The following is a 23,292-nucleotide window of genomic DNA, read 5'->3' on the forward strand; positions in this document are numbered from 1 at the left end:
GACAACTACGAATTGTAGAGAAATGTAAAGAAGCCATAATTCATCTCAATTTTATTTTACCAAGACAGTCAATCCTGATTAGTCTTATATTTGTAAAACTTTATTTGCTAATCAACCTTAATGGTTGGATCCACTTATTTTCTTTAACATGTATTTATTAAGACTATATATTACACTATGTGGTTTGAAAACATCAGGCTGAATCTTTGCTTATTTACAATAAAAAAAATATTGCTTTGCTATGACAAGGAGTGCTGAGATCTTTCTAATCAGATCACAGCACCAAAAAATGTACACAACATATGTCAGCCTTCAAATGTTACACCTTATCATTAATAATTTATTAAATACGTTTAATTATTTAAAAAACATTCCTGGATCTAACACGAAAAATGTATTCTACTTATGACGCAAAAAAAACAAAAAAACAGTTTGGAATGTGGGATAAATGTTCATAATTCAACATGTTGTGCCACAAAACAAAACATGGCCTTGTATCTTTGAAAGGGACACTATAGTCACCCAGACCTCTTCATCTCATTGAAGTGGTCTGGGTGCAGTGTCCCAACCCCACTAAGTCCTGCAATGTAAAACATTGCAGGTTTAGAGAAACTGGATTAAATACATTGAAGGACTAAGACTGCCTCTATCAATCAACAGTCAAACAAACAGTCACTATAGTCACTCTCTGGTGGATAACTGACTTTTGGTTGCCTAACTGATGATGGACGTCCTCACATTCTGTACGAGGGCATGCAGCATCAGTATAACCCCCATATTAAAGCATTGAAGCAATGCTTTCCTATGGGGAAGGCCTAATGCACTCGCTGTGCATGCACATTAGCCCCCCCATCGAGTAAGGTCAGAGGAGGCTGAGCGCTGAACCAGCGCCAAGGGAGATCAGAGCTTGAATTTGGCAAGTGACTAAATAATTTTTTGACCCTTTATGAGCCAGGGTGCGAGGGTGGGGACCAGAGTGCTCTATAGTGTTAGGAATAAAGGTTTGTATTCCTAACACTATAGAATCCATTTAACATCACAGCAAACAAATAGTGATGTTGCGAACATAAAATTTTCCGTTCACGAACGGCAAACGCGAACTTCCGCAAATGTTCGCGAACGGGCGAACCGGGCGAACCGCCATAGACTTCAATAGGCAGGTGAATTTTAAAACCCACAGGGACTCTTTCTGGCCACAATAGTGATGGAAAAGTTGTTTCAAGGAGACTAACACCTGGACTGTGGCATGCCAGAGGGGGATCCATGGCAAAACTCCCATGGGAAATTACATAGTTGATGCAGAGTCTGGTTTTAATCCATAAAGGGCATAAATCACCTAGCATTCCTAAATTGTTTGGAATAACATGCTTTAAAACATCAGGTATGATAGTGTATTGATCAGGTAGTGTGAGGGTTTTGCCCACTTCACAGTGACAGACCAAACTCCCCGTTTAACGCATCGCAAACAACCGCACCAGTCCATTTGCCCAACCGCAAACTCCCCATTTGCACAAGGTTGGATACCAAGCTAGCCATGTCCCGTTCCTTGTCCTCACTGATGTCATTGAAGGTCTCTTCCTCCACTAATGTACACTACTGTTACACCAGATATGAGTTGCACTGGTGTGACACTGTGCCCTGGCAGGCCCTGAAACGCACACGTGTGAAGGAAACTGACTGCTATTATATTACAGTCCAAAAAGTTGTTTTTTTAAATGCAAGCTATTGTGACACCAGATATGAGTGGTGGCACTGGGCAAGTGGGCACAGTATACGCTGTGAGCCTGACACACATGCTGGCAGGCAGGCAACTGCAATTAGATTACACAAAAAAAAAAGCAGACTGATGTTCTAGCCCTAAAAAGGGCTTTTTGGGGTGCTGTCCTTACAGCAGAGATTAGATGAGTCCTTCAGGACGGTAGTGGACACTGAATACACTAGCCTAGCTATCGATTTCCCTATTAAATCATCAGCAGCTACACTTTCCCTCCTCTCACTAAGAATGCCGCTTCCGGGGGGCGGGGCCTAGCTGTCATGGAGGGAAGACGCACTTTATGTGAGCTCCCTCAATATCTCACTTTAAGCAGCTATCAACAAGCGAATTTCACCCCAGAAGGGGATGACCCAGCAATGTTGCTCCTACCTGACCAACCCGACATGCTTATTGGGTCAGCAACTCAACAGAGTCTTACTTACCTCCGCGTGGCAAGTGTGGCCTGGTGCTCACCGGGCGGGAGAGGCGGACGATCTCCCAATCCTGGGATGCCCAGGAGCAGCTACTTCCCGGCAGGAGCTCCGTTACCCCCCCCCTCGGACCGGTGGTGGTTATCCCGGTCCACCCCTGAGAGGCTGTCTGGAGCTAATGGACGCACAGAGCACAGCCGCCCAGGCTGACATACTCATCTGCGACTCTCCCAATATGGCGGCAGCCGCGTGTCCTCCTGGTACCAGCAAAGCATGGCAGGATATTGAGTCTTTAATCAATTTTGGAAGCAAATAACAAGCAGGAAGCCCCAAAAAGATCCACCACAGCCCCAACAAGCTCCACCACAACTAAGCGAAACAGTCCCCATTAAAATCCACCAACGCAAAAGGCGTCGGAGGCACAAACAGAAATGCAGAGCCTACCCCACGTCAAGCACTCGCCTCCACCTTAAGCCACCACAATCCCACACCGGACGTGAAGCACCACCGAGACAGATCCGACCACCCGACAAAACAAGCTTCCACCACCTCAAGCCGCGAACCCGGCACTCAGCCAGAGACTTGCCTTTGTTGTTCCAGTTATCAGGGACTCTCAGGGTCTGCACCTGGTGCCCAGAAGGGATCGGATGAGCACAAGCAGTAAACAGCAGCCTGCCAAGCATGTCCCACTATAGCCGATCCTCCACACCATGCCTTTGATCACATGAACTGCTCTTTGTACATTAACTAATCGTAAAGTAGCAAGCGTTTAAACATGTCATTATTTCACCTCCTAAAGAGTTTATTGTCGTAGTTCCTTACATGCCTTTATCTTAACCGTTCATGTATTATGTAATTCACTAGTCTCATATCATGGGGCGACTCACACTTGATTTATAACTAGTGGTGGAGCTGCTGATATAAATACACAGTTGATAACGTGCAAGCTACACCCTAAACATGTACTGCTATATACTCATACCTTCAGTGCAACTAGCCATGATATACGCACGTTCAGCCTAGCATGCTCAAATATAACACACTTCTGTCTAAAAAAAAATATATATATATAATAATACAAAAAAAAAAAAAAGAATGCAGCTTCCGAATTAATCTAAAATGGATGCTGTCCAGGAGGTGGGAGGGTTTGGGAGGGAGGGTCTGCTGCTGATTGGCTGGAATGTGTCTGCTGACTGAGGTACAGGGTCAAAGTTTACTCAATGATGATGAATAGGGGGCGGACCGAACATCGCATATGTTCGCCATCCGTGGCGAACGCGAACAAGCTATGTTCGCCAGGAACTATTCGCCAGCAAACCGTTCGGGACATCACTACAAACAAAAATTAAATATGGCTAAACTGTGATGGACATAACAAAACAAATAACACAGAGCAGACATAATAATAAATCTAATAGTGATGGTTCTATATTGTAAATATGCCAATATTGACATGTTAAATATTTTATCAATTTGGCTTGTAATCTAAAAAAAACAGCAATACAAAACCAACATAAAACAGCTCCCTCTGTCTACTATGATTACCAAAACTGTATATTTATTTATTTTTATTATTATTTTTAAATATTTTAACACAGCAGTAAATTATGTTCCGTCAACGTAAAAATTATATTTTCTACCTGTAGTGATCTGGTGTTCGGGCCTCTCTTATCTTAGAGTTTTAAAATGTAATTTATTTCGCTGTGAGTATCACAAGAGGTATACCGTAGTTTACAGAGATTAGAATGTGCACATAGAGTGTTATTTTAAAGAGACTTACTTTAACACAAGCCATTCGTTTTAAAACTGTTCAACAATTTAAGGATTATTATTATAATTATATTTTATATAGCTAATGAACATATTTTTATGTATGGTTTTTTTTATAGATATTTATATTGTTGTGGATGAAGATTATTTTTACCTTTTCCCCTTTTCCCTAGTTTCCCTTTTAAAAACGCAATAAAAACTACTTAAAAAAATACAATGAAAAATTGTTGCAGAATTACACAAATATTAGGTTTAATACTAGTTGAAACCTAAATAATTAAAAAAGCTAAGCTATAAAAAAGCAAACATTCATGCATTCATGTGTGACTGTATCCCTTGACATTTAGCTGAATCTGTTTTTTTTTTGTATAATACTTTATTTTTTCTTGTGCATGAAAATAACACAGATTAGCTTGCAATGCCCCAACAGCACATGCAAGTACAAGAGAAAACATAGCATAACAGTTGGTCAGCATTTTGAGGATACAACAATTATAGTTATGAATCACATTCATGAGCAGAGTATAATAGTGTCAAGTGACAGATTAATACTCAGTAGGTACTGCATAAAGTATGTTGAAAATAGAGAAAGTATATAAAAGAGATAGAATAATACTATATATGGATAAGCATTCTCACAGGATGTCTGCTGTTAAATGCATGCATATATTAATGATCAAACTGTGTCTAAATGCCTCAAACACCTAGCCAACATCGGCACATGATATAGATTAGTAAAAGCTAACAAAAACACAAGACATATAACTACAAATTCTAGAATGCTTAATTAGCAGTGCTAACTGGATTAATGTTAAAGTTGTGTTATATAGCCGCCAGCTCCAATCATCCAATGCCTCTGGTGAGCCACAGCAGAAAGTCCAACTCCATTCCAGAATGTGTTCCTATTCTCACAGCCATCAGGCTTAGTAAGTATTGCTGGAATTCCCGTTGCACATGGTACCTCGACCGCAAGACATCAGCGCCATATAACTTTGGTCCCAGGCCTTAATAAAATGTAAACTTTTGTAGAGGTGGTCACACTAGCTGATGATCCATGAATCAAGGACATTTGGCTAGCAGCATCTGTCTGCTCTTAATACCTATGGAAGCAGTAAGTGTACTTAGTTTTTCACACATGACTCCTCCATTTTGGCTTTATTTAAATTAAATAATTCATGACACGTTGTAAAATGTCATGTGTTGCTCATCTGAGTTTGTATTTACCTAATTTTAAGACCAGCTAACGGACAGATAATTGCTATTATGTCCTGATATGCAAAACTATAGAATTCAAAGAGAGTGTACTTTCTTTTTTTCCATAACTGTATATGTAGAAGGAACATTTTTATATCAAGTGAGGTGCTCACAAATGTAAGACAACTTATATGGAGAATTCATCCTGCTTGACTTGAAGCCATTGTTGATTAATATTCTTTGTGTGACAGTACCCCATCACACTCTTCCCTCCAAGCATGACATAATTTCCTTTTTTTACATTATATTTCTGTTTAATGTTCTCGTAAAGTGGAAAATCCTTGAAAGTGACAGTTCCTCAATCCCTAATCCCAATAAAATACTACTGAATTATATCTGAAATTTACCAAATTACAGACTAATAAAAACATGGAATGCTGAACATGTTGAGGAGATCAAGATCTTTTTTTTTACTGGTATTGTATTAACAGATAAAGTGAGCAGTGACCAACAGAGGGAAAAATAGGAGAAGAAGAAAAACATATTTACTTATATATCTATATTATTGTATATAATAAGCATACAATATAGAAATATAATTTAGTTACTGCTTAGTCTATCTTTCCCTCTATTGATTACTAGTGTTGTCGCGAACCCGGAATTTTCGGTTCGCGAACGGCGAACGCGAACTTCCGCAAATGTTCCGAACCGGCGAACCGCGCGAACCGCCATTGACTTCAATGGGCAGGCGAATTTTAAAAACAACAGGGACTCTTTCTGGCCACAATAGTGATGGAAAAGTTGTTTCAAGGGGACTAACACCTGGACTGTGGCATGCCAGAGGGAGATCCATGGCAAAACTCCCATGGAAAATTGCACAGTTGATGCAGAGTCTGCTTTTAATCCATAAAGGGCAGAAATCACCTAACATTGACACCTGTCCTCAAAGCCAAGCCCTGATACACACTGACACAGAGCAGAATAGAGACTGTTCTCCCTACATAGGGTCACTTGGCAGATATGGATTGACACCTGTCTTCAAAACCCCTGATACACACTGACACAGAGCAGAATAGGGACTGTTCCCCCTACATAGGGTCACTTGGCAGATATGGATTGACACCTGTCTTCAAAACCCCTGATACACACTGACACAGAGCAGAATAGGGACTGTTCCCCCTACATAGGGTCACTTGGCAGATATGGATTGACACCTGTCCTCAAAACCCCTGATACACACTGACACAGAGCAGAATAGAGACTGTTCCCCCTACATAGGGTCACTTGGCAGATATGGATTGACACCTGTCCTCAAAACCCCTGATACACACTGACACAGAGCAGAATAGAGACTGTTCCCTGTCCACAGAGACCATGATACACACTGACACAGAGCAGAATAGAGACTGTTCCCCCTACATAGGGTCACTTGGCAGATATGGATTGACACCTATCCTAATGATCCCTGATACACACTGACACAGAGCAGAATAGAGACTGTTCCCCCTACATAGGGTCACTTGGCAGATATGGATTGACACCTGTCCTCAAAACCCCTGATACACACTGACACAGAGCAGAATAGAGACTGTGCCCCCTACATAGGGTCACTTGGCAAATATGGATTAACACCTGTCCTCAAAACCCCTGATACACACTGACACAGAGCAGAATAGGGACTGTTCCCCCTACATAGGGTCACTTGGCAGATATGGATTGACACCTATCCTAATGATCCCTGATACACAGTGACACAGAGCAGAATAGGGACTGTTCCTCCTACATAGGGTCACTTGGCAGATATGGATTGACACCTATCCTAATGATCCCTGATACACACTGACACAGAGCAGAATAGAGACTGTTCCCCCTACATAGGGTCACTTGGCAGATATGGATTGACACCTATCCTAATGATCCCTGATACACACTGACACAGAGAAGAATAGAGACTGTTCCCCCTACATAGGGTCACTTGGCAGATATGTATTGACACCTGTCCTCAAAACCCCTGATACACACTGACACAGAGCAGAATAGAGACTGTTCCCCCTACATAGGGTCACTTGGCAGATATGGATTGACAAATCCCTGACAAACAGCTACCACATGCAAGGAAGGCAGCAGGGGCGCAAATGACCCACTCCCGACGCGGGAAGGTAGTGACGACAAATAACAATACAGGACTCTTTAGAGGCCCTGTAATTGTAATCAGTCCACTTGAAATCCTTTAACTTTGATCAATTGGAGGGAAGTCTGGTGCAGAGCCACTGACCCATGCGCAGGGCCAGCCTTAGGACTTTGGGCGCCCTGTGCAAGAAATCTTCCCGACGCGGGAAGGTAGTGACGACAAATAACAATACAGGACTCTTTAGAGGCCCTGTAATTGTAATCAGTCCACTTGAAATCCTTTAACTTTGATCAATTGGAGGGAAGTCTGGTGCAGAGCCACTGACCCATGCGCAGGGCCAGCCTTAGGCCTTTGGGCGCCCTGTGCAAGAAATCTTCCCGACGCGGGAAGGTAGTGATGACAAATAACAATACAGGACTCTTTAGAGGCCCTGTAATTGTAATCAGTCCACTTGAAATCCTTTAACTTTGATCAATTGGAGGGAAGTCTGGTGCAGAGCCACTGACCCATGCACAGGGCCAGCCTTAGGCCTTTGGGCGCCCTGTGCAAGAAATCTTCCCGACGCGGGAAGGTAGTGACGACAAATAACAATACAGGACTCTTTAGAGGCCCTGTAATTGTAATCAGTCCACTTGAAATCCTTTAACTTTGATCAATTGGAGGGAAGTCTGGTGCAGAGCCACTGACCCATGCGCAGGGCCAGCCTTAGGCCTTTGGGCGCCCTGTGCAAGAAATCTTCCCGACGCGGGAAGGTAGTGACGACAAATAACAATACAGGACTCTTTAGAGGCCCTGTAATTGTAATCAGTCCACTTGAAATCCTTTAACTTTGATCAATTGGAGGGAGGTCTGGTGCAGAGCCACTGACCCATGCGCAGGGCCAGCCTTAGGCCTTTGGGCGCCCTGTGCAAGAAATCTTCCCGACGCGGGAAGGTAGTGACGACAAATAACAATACAGGACTCTTTAGAGGCCCTGTAATTGTAATCAGCCCAATTGCACCAGTGGGGCTAAAAATTAGGCATGTACACATGCCTGAAAAATGTGGTATTGTTGCAGCCGCTGCTGTAGCAGCGGCCAGAAAAATTGATGTTTGTTTCACAGGCAGAAAGTGCCCTAAAACATGGCGGCTTGAACCCTAGTTGGTGGCGGATAAGTCACGCAAGTCAAACGTCATTCAGAGCTAAAATACAGCAGTGGACCATTTTTAGCACAAGGCAGCTCATCTCATCAGGCCTTTTTTAAGCGAATGTATCGCCCAGTGTCAGTCCCTTCGGGATCCATCCCTCATTCATCTTAATAAAGGTGAGGTAATCTAGACTTTTTTGACCTAGGCGACTTCTCTTCTCAGTGACAATACCTCCTGCTGCACTGAAGGTCCTTTCTGACAGGACACTTGAAGCGGGGCAGGCCAGAAGTTCTATCGCAAATTGGGATAGCTCAGGCCACAGGTCAAGCCTGCACACCCAGTAGTCAAGGGGTTCATCGCTCCTCAGAGTGTCGATATCTGCAGTTAAGGCGAGGTAGTCTGCTACCTGTCGGTCGAGTCGCTCTCTGAGGGTGGATCCCGAAGGGCTGTGGCGATGCATAGGACTTAAAAAGGTCCGCATGTCCTCCATCAACAACACGTCTTTAAAGCGTCCTGTCCTTGCCGGCGTGGTCGTGGGAGGAGGAGGAGGAGGATGACTTCCACCTCTCCCCCTGTTAGATTCCCGTTGTGCTGTGACATCACCCTTATACGCTGTGTAAAGCATACTTTTTAATTTATTTTGCAAATGCTGCATCCTTTCCGACTTGTTGTAATTCGGTAACATTTCCGCCACTTTCTGCTTATACCGGGGGTCTAGTAGCGTGGACACCCAGTACAGGTCGTTCTCCTTCAGCCTTTTTATACGAGGGTCCCTCAACAGGCAGGACAGCATGAAAGACCCCATTTGCACAAGGTTGGATGCCGAGCTACTCATGCCGAGCTACTCATGCCGAGCTTTCCCGTTCCTCCTCCTCACTGATGTCATTGAAGGTATGTTCTTCCCCCAGCCACGTACAACACCACGGGTACCAGATAGGTGACAACGAGCACCCTGGGATGCCTGTTGTGTTTGGTCTTGCTCCTCCTCCTCCTCCTCAAAGCTACAATCCTCCTCTGACTCCTCTTCCTCACAATCCTCTTCCAGCGTTGCCGCAGGTCCAGCAAGCGATGCTGATAAGGCTGTTTCTGGTGGTGATGGTGACCACAACTCTTCCTCTTCCTCTTCACGCTCATCTACAGCCTGATCCAGCACTCTTCGCAGGGCACGCTCCATGAAGAAAACAAATGGTATGATGTCGCTGATGGTGCCTTCGTTGCGACTGACTAGGTTTGTCACCTCCTCAAAAGGACGCATGAGCCTACAGGCATTGCGCATGAGCGTCCAGTAACGTGGCAAAAAAATTCCCAGCTCCCCAGAGGCTGTCCTAGCACCCCGGTCATACAAATATTCATTAACAGCTTTTTCTTGTTGGAGCAGGCGGTCGAACATTAGGAGTGTTGAATTCCAACGTGTAGGGCTGTCGCAAATCAAGCGCCTCACTGGCATGTTGTTTCGCCGCTGGATATCGGCAAAGTGAGCCATGGCCGTGTAGGAACGCCTGAAATGGCCACACACCTTCCTGGCCTGCTTCAGGACGTCCTGTAAGCCTGTGTACTTATGCACAAAGCGTTGTACAATCAGATTACACACATGTGCCATGCACGGCACATGTGTCAACTTGCCCAACTTCAATGCCGCTATCAAATTTTTTCCATTGTCACACACCACTTTGCCGATATCCAGTTGCTGCGGAGTCAGCCACTTTTCCACCTGTGCGTTCAGGGTGGACAGGAGTGCTTGTCCGGTGTGACTCTCTGCTTTCAAGCAAGTCAAACCCAAGACGGCGTGACACTGCCGTATCCGGGATGTGGAATAGTACCTGGGGAGCTGGGGGGGTGCCGTTGATGTGGAGCAAGAAGCAGCGGCACAAGAGGACTCAGCCGAGGAGGTTATGGAAGAGGATGGAGTAGGAGGAGTAGAGGAGGTGGTAGCAGGACTGCCTGCAATTCGTGGCGGTGTCACCAACTCCTCTGCAATGCCACGCATTCCTTGCTTGTCAGCCGTCAGCAGGTTTACCCAATGCGCAGTGTAGGTGATATACCTGCCCTGACCATGCTTTGCAGACCAGGTATCAGTGGTCAGATGGACCCTTGCCCCAACACTGTGGGCCAGACATGCCATGACTTCCTTTTGCACAATCGAGTACAAGTTGGGGATAGCCTTTTGTGAAAAGAAATTCCGGCCGGGTACCTTCCACTGCGGTGTCCCAATAGCTACAACATTTTTGAACGCCTCAGACTCAACCAGATTGTATGGTAAAAGCTGGCGGGCTAATAGTTTGGACAAGCCAGGTGTCAGACGCTGGGCAAGGGGGTGACTTGGTGACATTGGCTTCTTACGCTCAAACATGTCCTTGACAGAAACACATGACTGTGGGCAGATGAGCGGGAACTGCTCAAGGCGGGAGACGGAGTGGCGGATGGTTGAGAGGGGGCAAGAAGGACAGCAGTGGTTGACGTGGCTGAAGATGCTGGACCAGGAGGAGGATGGCGGCTTAGAGTAGGCGTGCTGCTTGTACTCATGTGTTGATCCCATAGGCGTTTGTGATGTGAGATCATGTGCCTACGCAAAGCAGTTGTACCTAGGTGGGTGTTGGACCTCCCACGACTCAGTTTCCTTTGGCACAGGTTGCAAATGGCATCGCTGTTGTCAGAGGCAGACACACAAAAAAAATGCCACACTGCTGAGCTCTGCAATGACTGCATTCTGGTGGTGGACACAGCATGCGTTGATTGGCGTGCTGGCAGGCTGACCCCGGGTGCCGATGCATGCTGTCTGACTGTGCCACTAGCTCCTTGCGACGACCCCCCCCCGCTTCCAACTGGTCTCCTCCTCCTCCTCTCTGTCTCCCCATCTGAACTTTCGCCCTGTTCTTCTTCTCTTCTAGCGGGCACCCACGTGACTTCCATGGACGCATCGTCATCATCAACCGCTTCACTTGTATCTGACAACTCAGAAAAGGAAGCAGCAGCGGGTACAACATCATCATCATCACACCGTACCTCCATGTGTTTAATGCTGCCTGCCTGAGACATATCCCTGTTATCTACATCCTCTAGCAATAATGGTTGCGCATCACTAATTTCTTCAAACGGGTGTGTGAATAACTCCTCTGACATACCAAGTAAAGCGGCTGTGGTGCTAGTTTTGGTGGTGGCGGCAGGCGGGTGAGTGCTATCTTGAGAGGTGTCTGAAGCTAAGCTGGAGGAGGATGGTGCATCAAGGTTCCGAGCGGAGGCTGTACGAGATTGGGTGTCCTGTGTTAGCCAGTCAACTAAGTCCTCAGAACTTTTCAAGTTCAGGGTACGTGGCTTCTGAAAACTGGGCATTATTCTAGGGCAAAAGGGAATCACAGCACCACGACCACGACGGCCCCTGCGGGGTGGCCTGCCTCTGCCTGTCATTTTTTTGGGGATTTGTGGTACTATGCGTGCAAGCTACTGTGAGACCAGATATGATTGGCAATGTGCACTGGAACAGTTCTGCAGAGCACACACTGTAGGCCTGAGACACCCGCTTGAAGACAAGTAACTGCTATTCAATCTATAACAGTGAAAAACAAATTTTGTTTTTAAAAGCACGCTATAGAGACACCAGATATGATTGGCAATGTGCACTGGAACAGTGCTGCAGAGCACACACTGTAGGCCTGAGACACCCGCTTGAAGACAAGTAACTGCTATTCAATCTATAACAGTGAAAAACAAATTTTGGTTGTAAAAGCACGCTATAGAGACACCAGATATGAGTGGCAACTGTCAAAGCACGCTGGCACAGGTCTGCAGAGCACACGCTGAAGTAGGCCTGACACCAAGATGCTTGCAGACAACTAACTGATCTTCTATTACAGTGAAAAAAAATGATTTCTTTTAAATCTAAAGCTTAACCAATTGTTAAAACAGATATGAGTGGTGGCACTGGGCAAATAGGCACAGTATCCAATGTGAACCTCACACAGAAGCTGGCAGGCAGGCAACTGCTCTTCTATTACAGTGGAAACAAAATTTTGGTTGTAAAAGCACGCTATAGAGACACCAGATATGATTGGCAACTGTCAAAGCACGCTGGCACAGGTCTGCAGAGCACACGCTGAAGTAGGCCTGAAACACAGACGCTTGCAGACAACTAACTGCTCTTCTATTACAGTGAAAAAAAATTATTTCTTTTAAATCGAAAGCTTAACCAATTGTTAAAACAGATATGAGTGGTGGCACTGGGCAAATAGGCACAGTATCCAATGTGAACCTCACACAGAAGCTGGCAGGCAGGCAACTGCTCTTCTATTACAGTGGAAACAAAATTTTGGTTGTAAAAGTACGCTAAAGAGACACCAGATATGATTGGCAACTGTCAAAGCACGCTGGCACAGGTCTGCAGAGCACACGCTGAAGTAGGCCTGAAACACAGATGCTTGCAGACAACTAACTGCTCTTCTATTACAGTGAAAAAAAATATTTATTTTAAATGTAAAGCTTAACCAATTGTTAAAACAGATATGAGTGGTGGCACTGGGCAAATAGGCACAGTATCCAATGTGAACCTCACACAGAAGCTGGCAGGCAGGCAACTGCTCTTCTATTACAGTGGAAACAAAATTTTGGATGTAAAAGCACGCTAAAGAGACACCAGATATGATTGGCAACTGTCAAAGCACGCTGGCACAGGTCTGCAGAGCACACGCTGAAGTAGGCCTGAAACACAGACGCTTGCAGACAACTAACTGCTCTTCTATTACAGTGAAAAAAAATTATTTCTTTTAAATGTAAAGCTTAACCAATTGTTAAAACAGATCTGAGTGGTGGCACTGGGCAAATAGGCACAGTATCCAATGTGAACCTCACACAGAAGCTGGCAGGCAGGCAACTGCTCTTCTATTACAGTGGAAACAAAATTTTGGTTGTAAAAGCACGCTAAAGAGACACCATATATGATTGGCAACTGTCAAAGCACGCTGGCACAGGTTTGCAGAGCACACGCTGAAGTAGGCCTGAAACACAGATGCTTGCAGACAACTAACTGCTCTTCTATTACAGTGAAAAAAAATTATTTCTTTTAAATGTAAAGCTTAACCAATTGTTAAAACAGATCTGAGTGGTGGCACTGGGCAAATAGGCACAGTATCCAATGTGAACCTCACACAGAAGCTGGCAGGCAGGCAACTGCTCTTCTATTACAGTGGAAACAAAATTTTGGTTGTAAAAGCACGCTAAAGAGACACCAGATATGATTGGCAACTGTCAAAGCACGCTGGCACAGGTCTGCAGAGCACACGCTGAAGTAGGCCTGAAACACAGACGCTTGCAGACAACTAACTGCTCTTCTATTACAGTGAAAAAAAATTATTTCTTTTAAATCTAAAGCTTAACCAATTGTTAAAACAGATATGAGTGGTGGCACTGGGCAAATAGGCACAGTATCCAATGTGAACCTCACACAGAAGCTGGCAGGCAGGCAACTGCTCTTCTATTACAGTGAAAAAAAAAAAATATTTTAAATGTAAAGCTTAACCTATTGTTAAAACAGATATGAGTGGTGGCACTGGGCAAATAGGCACAGTATCCAATGTGAACCTCACACAGAAGCTGGCAGGCAGGCAACTGCTCTTCTATTACAGTGGAAACAAAATTTTGGTTGTAAAAGCACGCTATAGAGACACCAGATATGAGTGGCAACTGTCAAAGCACGCTGGCACAGGTCTGCAGAGCACACGCTGAAGTAGGCCTGAAACACAGACGCTTGCAGACAACTAACTGCTCTTCTATTACAGTGAAAAAAAAATATTTCTTTTAAATCTAAAGCTTAACCAATTGTTAAAACAGATATGAGTGGTGGCACTGGGCAAATAGGCACAGTATCCAATGTGAACCTCACACAGAAGCTGGCAGGCAGGCAACTGCTCTTCTATTACAGTGAAAAAAAATATTTATTTTAAATGTAAAGCTTAACCTATTGTTAAAACAGATATGAGTGGTGGCACTGGGCAAATAGGCACAGTATCCAATGTGAACCTCACACAGAAGCTGGCAGGCAGGCACCTGCAATTACATTACACAGGAAAAAAAAAAAAAAGCAGCCTGATGTTATAGCCCTAAAAAGGGCTTTTTGGGGTGCTGTCCTTACAGCAGAGATCAGATGAGTCCTTCAGGATTGTAGTGGACACTGAATACCCTAGCCTAGCTATCAATTTCCCTATGTAATCAGCAGCAGCTAAACTTTCCCTCCTCTCACTAAGCATGCATCTTCCGAATGAATCGAAAATGGATGCTGGGAGGGAGGTTGGAGGGTGTGGAAGGGAGGGAGTGCTGCTGATTGGCTGTAATGTGTCTGCTGACCGAGAGGCACAGGGTCAAAGTTTGCCCAATGATGACGAATAGGGGGCGGATCGAACTGCGCATGTGTCCGCCCGCCGTGGCGAACGCGAACACGCTAATTTCGCCGGGAACTGTTCGCCGGCGGACAGTTCGGTACATCACTATTGATTACTTTTCTCAGATGATCTCTGAAGCAAATGGTGGAACAAATCTACTATCAGAGTTCTGCAAAATATTACATATATTTTATTTGTTTGTGTGTGTGTGTGTGTGTTGCAGTACATTGATTAGCCCGTTTTTGTTTGCTGTTTGCTTCTGGATCCCAAATCAACATTTGGCTTTGTCAAACCAACATCCAACTGAATTTTGGATGTCCCGAAAAACTTATTTGTGGAACCAAAACATCTCAAAGTTCACAAGTCTACTGTGTATATACATATGTTACTGGGGAAGGGTTAATTTAATTTACATTGTATGCCCTCACATATGATGCAAATTGAAAAATACAAACAGCTACTACTAGTGAAATAAAAATAGTACTTTTAGTTAACTATCAGTGTGTACAAAATGTCATGTTAATGCCTTCCTTATGATTCTGGAATTGCTAAACAACTACTAATATCTTCAGCCAGCATTTTAATATCGTAAATTCTATTTTTAAGCAATAGAAGTGCAACATATAAAACATTTTTGTTTTATTTTATTATGTTGGTTCCAGAGTTGTTGGATCAATGAAAAATATACAGACTACACAAAAACAGATTTGCACAACTACACAAATATTTTTGCATTCGTCATTATTCTGAAAATCATTAACTTGTTCCAACAAAAAGACAAACATTGGATACATCTGGAACAGATAACTTGCCACCCACTCTTGAATCAATTCCATGGCTCTTTTAATTACACAAATCAATTCTATCCAAAGACACCCACTCATCTCCCTTGGTTGTTAATACTTACATAGTTACAATTTGCTTTCGACAAACCATTTCCTCTAGGTTCATTAATAAGCAACAGGGAAATTCTACTGAATTTATTTTTGAATGGTTTATAAATGGAAAATAAATAATAATAATAATTTGCTCATGAATGATATCCAACAATCAAATTAACTGATTAAACATCTAATATGATTGTATACTTTTATATGAGAGCATTACAGATATACTGAAATATGAAATTTTCCTTCCAATCACACATGAAAAGGAAAACAAATGTCAAACAATACATGCAATGCATGTGCAATCTTGAACACAAGTTAATAAACAAACAATAGAAAGTATATGCACATATAATCACAACCTCCAAAGGGTTCACTTTTTTAATTGATGCATATGAACTATGCATTCAAGGTTACACTATGCAAAACAGCCCCATCACCTTATGGATTAATTGTGACAAGTATGCATTATTTCTTTATATACACACACAGAGAAAATATATAAATCTACTGGTTGACCAGCGTCTGGCAGTTCAGGATCTTGGAAGGATTGAGGCCTAATACACGTGGGAGAGAGGGAGGTGGTCGATCTCTTTGCCCTTGGGCTCCTTGAATTTTGCATGGTCCATTACAGCATATCCTCCACTCCCGCCCCACCGATTAAACCCAGCATTTATCAGTCTTGTTGTGTGGTCTGGAAGCATGTCTGTTCAGCTACACAAAGAGGCAGATGCCTCCTGTAATGGCGGACGTTAAGTGCACCCCTGCCAATGGAAAACAGCAGCCCGACATCCTGCTGAAACTAGACGAGCTATTGGCAAATTTCTGGTGCAAGCTGGAGGACAGACCACAGACACTTGCCTCACAACAGGCAAGCAGCCATCTACCCAAGAGGCTGCCTCAACTGGTGAGGAAGGCTCCGAAGGTCTTGACTGCAAAATGGGCCTCATCATTGTGGCGGATCAAGCTGCGCACTCTACCCCAGCACAAGAAGCTTAAAATCTATATGAGGCACCACAGGGGACATAAAGCACAACAGAGAAGCAAGGTCAGACAAGGTCACCTGGTGGTTCCTGGGTTCGGATCCACTCCAGATTCGGACACTGAATGGAGACCAGCCTCTTCTATCAACATGTGGGCACAGAGACCCTCACTGCCTTGCTGCATTGCAGGAATGCGGGGTACCCCTGGCAGGCATTGGCTGAGTAAGATACCTGAGCCTGAACAATCACTGCTGCAATGGACGATTTGCAGAGACCCATATGCAGCATAGGGTGAAGACAGCAGGCGGAGGTTTTATCAAACTTACCACAGAACTGTATTTACGTTCCTTTTTATGATTTCACATTCTGTGGTATAATGTACCTGTTATTTACATTTTTGTCTCCTACTCTCTGGTTAGGAATTGCATGCTACTACTCATGGGCATAATCCATTAATCAAACTCAGTCTATACAACCAATGCTTTTATCTCACGTTTTAGCTTGTTAACCTATTAAATTCAGCAAAAACACGCATGCTATAGTTTTTGTTCAATTTCTGGCTATTTTCAGGATTTCTTTACTCTTGATTAACTTTAAAAAAATGTGCAAGTCTCTTACCAGTGGTCTTACTTGTTCCCAGATTGCACCGCTGCAATCTATAATGAATGCCTCGGCGAGGCTCATTTTCCTGTCCGCCCACAGCTCCCACGCCTCCCCCCTCTGTCAGTCTCTATATTGGCTTCCAGTTAAATATAGGGCTCAATTTAAGATTCTGGTGCTTGCTTACAAGTCCCTACATAATGCTGCTCCAACCTACCTATCCTCCCTAATATACAAGTATGTCCCGTTGAGGCCCCTGCACTCTGGTGAAGACCTACGTTTTTCCTCTGTCCATACTCCCACATCTGATGCTCACCTCCAAGACTTCTCCAGAGCTGCTCCTTTTCTGTGGAACTCCCTTCCCTTCTCTCTTTCACCCAGTTTCCACTCCTTCAAAAAATCTTTGAAAAAACACTTCTTCAGGAAAGCATATCATTTAAACTGTTAGTGGGTTTTCATTCCCCTCCCATGACTCCTCTCCTGCAACTGTCAAAAATAACCAAAGTCCAAGTCAATACTTTTCTAGCAACCTATTTCATTACCCCCTACTTATACCCTTTGTGTCACTATACCCCACTCCCTCTAGCATGTAAGTTCATTGAGCATGTCCCTCAACCCCTCTGTTCCTGTTCATCCATTTGTCTGGTTACAACTACATGTCTGTGTCAGGATCGGGACAGGGATCCAACACGCAGGGTACAAAGAGTGGAAAGGTACGTATACCGGGCCTTAGAATGGCCGGACTAACGTACCGAGAGTGATAGAGAATAGTCAGAGACAAGCCGAGGTCGAGGGAACGAGAAGACAGATAAGCGAGAGACAAGCCGGGTCAAGGGATAAGAGAGAAACAGGGTAGTACAACAAGCCGAGTCAAAACCAAATAGAGCAAACTAGAATACCAGAGCACTGAGTGACTAGACAAGCTAGAACCACGACAGGGCAATGAGCTGAAGAGAGAAGCAAGCTTAAATACCCTGGCTCCGGATGGTAAGCACGCCTCTGACAAGTGCCGATTGGATATCGGACACTTGAGTGACAGATCGCTCGTGATAGCGTCATGACGTCACGTATTGAGCGTCCTGCTAGAAAAGGATGTGGATTCCTCGCGGCCGGTGTTTAAGTGGCTGGATGAACCGCGAGGAACGGAGGAAACAGCTCGCCTGGATGGATAAACCACCAAGTCTCTACCTCCCTTAGAGGTAGAGACCTCAGGTACCCTGACAGTCTGTTAGTCCACCCACTGTAAAGCGCTGCAGAATTTGCTGGCACTATATAAATAATAAAATAATAATAATAATGTAACTTTAATTTATTTTGTTGCATTAACTATTAATGCCATGTATTTATCTGATTATTTATCTATTTGTGCACTACAAAAATAAAGAATTATAAAAAAGTATGCAATTATAATTAATTTTAGAACAAGAACAATGTATCTTTTTTACACAGACGTATTTCCAAAACATTTATTGTAGTTTAAAGACACATTACTGTGAGTATTATTGTTGTACGCTCTGTTATACACTCAGACACATCCTATTGCAAGGATGGCCAAAAGGTAGATCTGCATCTGTCTACCATTTGCCCATCCTTGCAGGGTTGTGTTTAGCACAGAGCAGTTTTTGTTGTTTAAAATGCAAGCATGTTTTTATATGGAGTATGTACGTTTGTTAATGTATGTGTAATGTTGTATGTGTGTGTAATGTTGTCTGTTTTTATGTATTGTTGACATTTGAATGCAGGGGTGTATTTGTGTGTATGGTTGGTGTTTGAATGCTGACATGTATGCACAGATACACACACTGACTCCCATGAAAGCACACAGACACACACTTTAGCACAAATACACACCCACAGACACACAGATACAGACAGACACCGAAGTAGATACACAGATAGATAGATAGACACACAGATCTACATACAGAGAAACAGATCGATACAGAGACACACAGATATACATGCAGAGAAATAGATTGATACAGAGACACGCATACAGACACACAGTTAAATACACATACAAACAGTTTCAAAGACATACAGATAGATACACACACATACCGACAGAGGCAGATACATAGACACATATATAGACACAACGGGTGCAGATACACAGACACACAGATATACATGCAGAGAAAAAGATAGAAACAGATAGATACAGTGATGCACAGTTACACACACAGACACACAGTTATATTCACATACAAACACACAGACATACAGATAGATACACAGACAGACATACAGACATACAGACACACATACAGACACAGCCTAGCCGGGCCACAGCAATATCTGCTGCCTGAGAGGAAGGGACAGCCTGCCACTTCCTCCCAGCTTCTTACTGACCACACCGCACGGGGAGGAAAGAGGTGGCGAAGGAGGCATAGGCAGCATGAGAGGAAAGAGACAGGAGCTGCAGCAGACCATGACATTCACTCTTCCCAGCAAGCAGCAGGACTCCAAACAAGCCACTCTCCTAAAAACTAAAGGTATATTAACCTTTCTGTATGCTGCAAATATAAATATTGACGTTTATGTGTTTGTCAAAGTGTGTGTGCTTGTGTGTGTATAGATTTGTGTCAGTGTGTGTGTGTGTGTGTGTGTGTGTGTGTGTGTGTGTGAAAACATGTCAGTGTGTGCATCTGTGTCTCACGGTGTGCAATCTAACAAAAACATTACATATTTACATACCCCTGCATTCCAACTCCAAAATGATATACAAATCCACCATTTCACTCAAACAACAATACTACACACAAATGTACATCTGCTTGTAAAAGCTAACAATGCATCCAAACATACCCCTGTAATCAAACACAAACATTACATGCAAACACACCCCTGTATTAAAAGCCTAAAATGATATAAAAGCACCCCTTCACTCAAACACTAACACTACACACAAAAAGCACATCTACATTTAAAAGCCAACACTACATACAAACACACCCCTGCATTCAAACACAAGCACTACACTGCAGTTCAATGGTAACATTATATGAAAATACATCCATATATGCACACATATACTCTATGCAAAAACATGCTTACATTCAAATGCGCAAACACTGCTCACAAATACAACCATGCAAGGATGGGCAAATAGTAGATCCCCAGCTGGCATAGCATAGTTGGAGTTATACGACAGAAGTGGATCTACCTTTTGGCCACTCTTGCACTAATGGTGGCTCAAAAAACTTACTTACACCAGGGCTCTCTCTATATTAGTTTCGTAACTGATTCAATGTATGAGCAAACCATATTGAGTAAAAAAAAAAAACTCATAAGGTTTCAGGTTTGTGAAAGCTTGTAAAAGATTGCTTTTATCACTGTCTGCCCATACGGAGAACGGGAAAATCTAAGATTCACTAATTAGATAATTTTAAGGAGTTGAGAATTTGCTTGGAACATGTAGATCTGTTCAGAGGCTGGCTTTCCAAAAAATCTTTAACTTTGCTGAATTGCAGATGACTTCCAATATGCCTGTATTGGTCTGAACTTTGCAAAACAGAAGGCATCTCACAACAACTCACTGTCTAGTGAAACACTTTCTACATATGGAAGAAATTTCATCTAAAACTTGGCAAATTATGTGTTTGTGAATCTTTTTGGGGGATAATTCATTTCATGCTAAGCTTACAGCATATATCATGAATTGTTGCTTGTTCCAGATGGTGGCAGATTTCCAAAACCTGGGAGCATAATCTTTCTAACTGTATTTATGTATTCAGTTTGCAATATTCATATTGTGCTTGACATAGCTTCTGTCAGGCATTTTTATATTACATTTTCATGTTCTAGAAGTGGTAGATTAAACTGCATGCAGAAATTTTGCAGGAGGAGATCTGTATGTCAAATTTAGTGTAAAACACTGAAACACTGACAACTAGGAGCTTTAAAAGACAATAAAAATAATTTTATAGTAAAATAAACATTTTCTATCAACATTTAGCCCTTACACTGCTTTAACATTCTCATTCTTGTATTTTATTTATTAAACTATTGTCATTCACGTAGCTGTAATGTGGATTATTGGTGATCCAATTCTAGTACAGGTGTAGTGCATTGTTTCATTGTGAAATAGGACAATTTTAATGTCTATTTATTCTGAGCCGGCAGAACGTATAATTTGGGAGTTAATATATTGCACTAATTGTGAAGCAATACTGTCTGGAAAATATGTAATTTTCACAAATATAACCAATAATAACAAATGTGTAATAAACCCTATATTTTGAATATAAGAAGAATCAGAAAGATAAGTTGCATTCATGACATTTGAGATAATTTACATTCCCAATTTATGGATGTTATTTAGTTGCAGAATTACTGTCATTTGCAATAGTCGTATCAGAGTTGCTCAGTGTCTCTGGCAATAGTAGTGCCCAAAAATTCCCTATGTAAAGTCATAATAGAATGCCATGTACCTCTAGTATTCACAGTGACTTTTGCCTGAAGTCATGTGCAAGGAGGTCCTGATTAACAGTCCATTGTGCCTGGTGCTGACAATTACAATGGGCCTATTTACAAAATCATATCGACAGAAAAACTAAAATTGTCATACATAAGGTGAGTATTAGAGTGCATGATATGACCACAGTATACAGTATCTCCTATGAAGCAGGCTATTACAGAGTCAATAAAAGAGTCCAGCGCTAAGCACATATCTATCCTGTTTTGTGTACGGTCAACTGGTAATACAATTCTATCTGTTGAAAGCATTACGTGCCAAATATCATATTAATAAAAATTAACAAGTTGTTTGACTATCGAGTTGGAAATGGACTTGGGAGATTTGTGCTCCAGAGGAAGTTTGGTGTCCAAGGATGGACTAAATTTATGGTTAATGTCCCCAGGGATTACTGTAATTATTCTCTGCACGGTAATGAGTTTAGTAAAAACCTGGTGGAAATAAAAAATAAATTATGTATATTGGGGCATACAGGTTGACCAGGATGTAAAGGGTATCATTTAGAAGACAGATGAGTCAAATAGAACCCTTGTGAAACTGGATAATTTTTAATTCACCACACAATCCTCTCTAAACATTAAGGAGAGAAGTACTATTAGGAAAATCTCATTAGCTGCTTTTGAACCAAAGTCTCTTACCATGGTAAAATACTCTTACATCTTTCTTTTTCTAATCTCTAGATGAGCAGCAAGTGAACCTATTGTTTGGGTCTTTGTGTTTTTCATACTTTGAGCTACAGCCATGATTTTTTTTAAATAGGTTTAACATTGGCCTGTGCACCTAGCCCAGCATTAATTATTTGGAAGATACAAATGCCAATATAAAATTAACTGACATTTCAGTGCATACTTTTACATACTGTTTGGAAATGTGGATTAACCAAAATCATTTGTCTCAAACGTAGTGCACATCTTTATACAATATTCATTGACATGAAACTCACTCGTCTAACTGGTCTACAGGAAACAATGGCCTTTGGGTGGCAAGGAAGCTATGTTTCTGAATGCTAATTTCTCATTGGATAAATGAGAGTCGATTCAAAGAACTGACGAAAATGAAATTATACAAAGGTGACCTTTTATAGAGAGTTGTAAAACACCATAATAACATTTTTACATTTAAGATCTGATAAGGTATATTTTAATAATAGAACAATTTTCTTTTTCCCCCCTGTTCATATGCTGCATTTATATCCACCTTCAAAGTCAGTTAAGGATACAATGTTATTAAAAGTGACATTAATGTAGATCATTATATGACACAAATTTCCAAGTAGTTGATATCAATGTGTTTTTGTAAAATCTGGTGCATAATTTAAATAAATAATTATACATTGCTTACATTTAACTTTAATTAGTTGCAGAAACCTTGGAAAATGTGTTGGAAATATTAAAATTTAATTCAAAATTATTATGTGTGAAACATTAAAATAAAATGGCTTGAGCAGGAGATATTATAACAATAGTAAAATCTTAACAGTATTAAAAAATAATTAAAGAGTTAAAAGTAATTATTATTTTTAAAAATTAGCTATTTTATTTTTGTAAATTGATAAACTGCTATCATGTTTT

This window comes from Pelobates fuscus, chromosome 9, assembly GCF_036172605.1.
Source record: "Pelobates fuscus isolate aPelFus1 chromosome 9, aPelFus1.pri, whole genome shotgun sequence".
Lineage (NCBI taxonomy): Eukaryota > Metazoa > Chordata > Amphibia > Anura > Pelobatidae > Pelobates > Pelobates fuscus.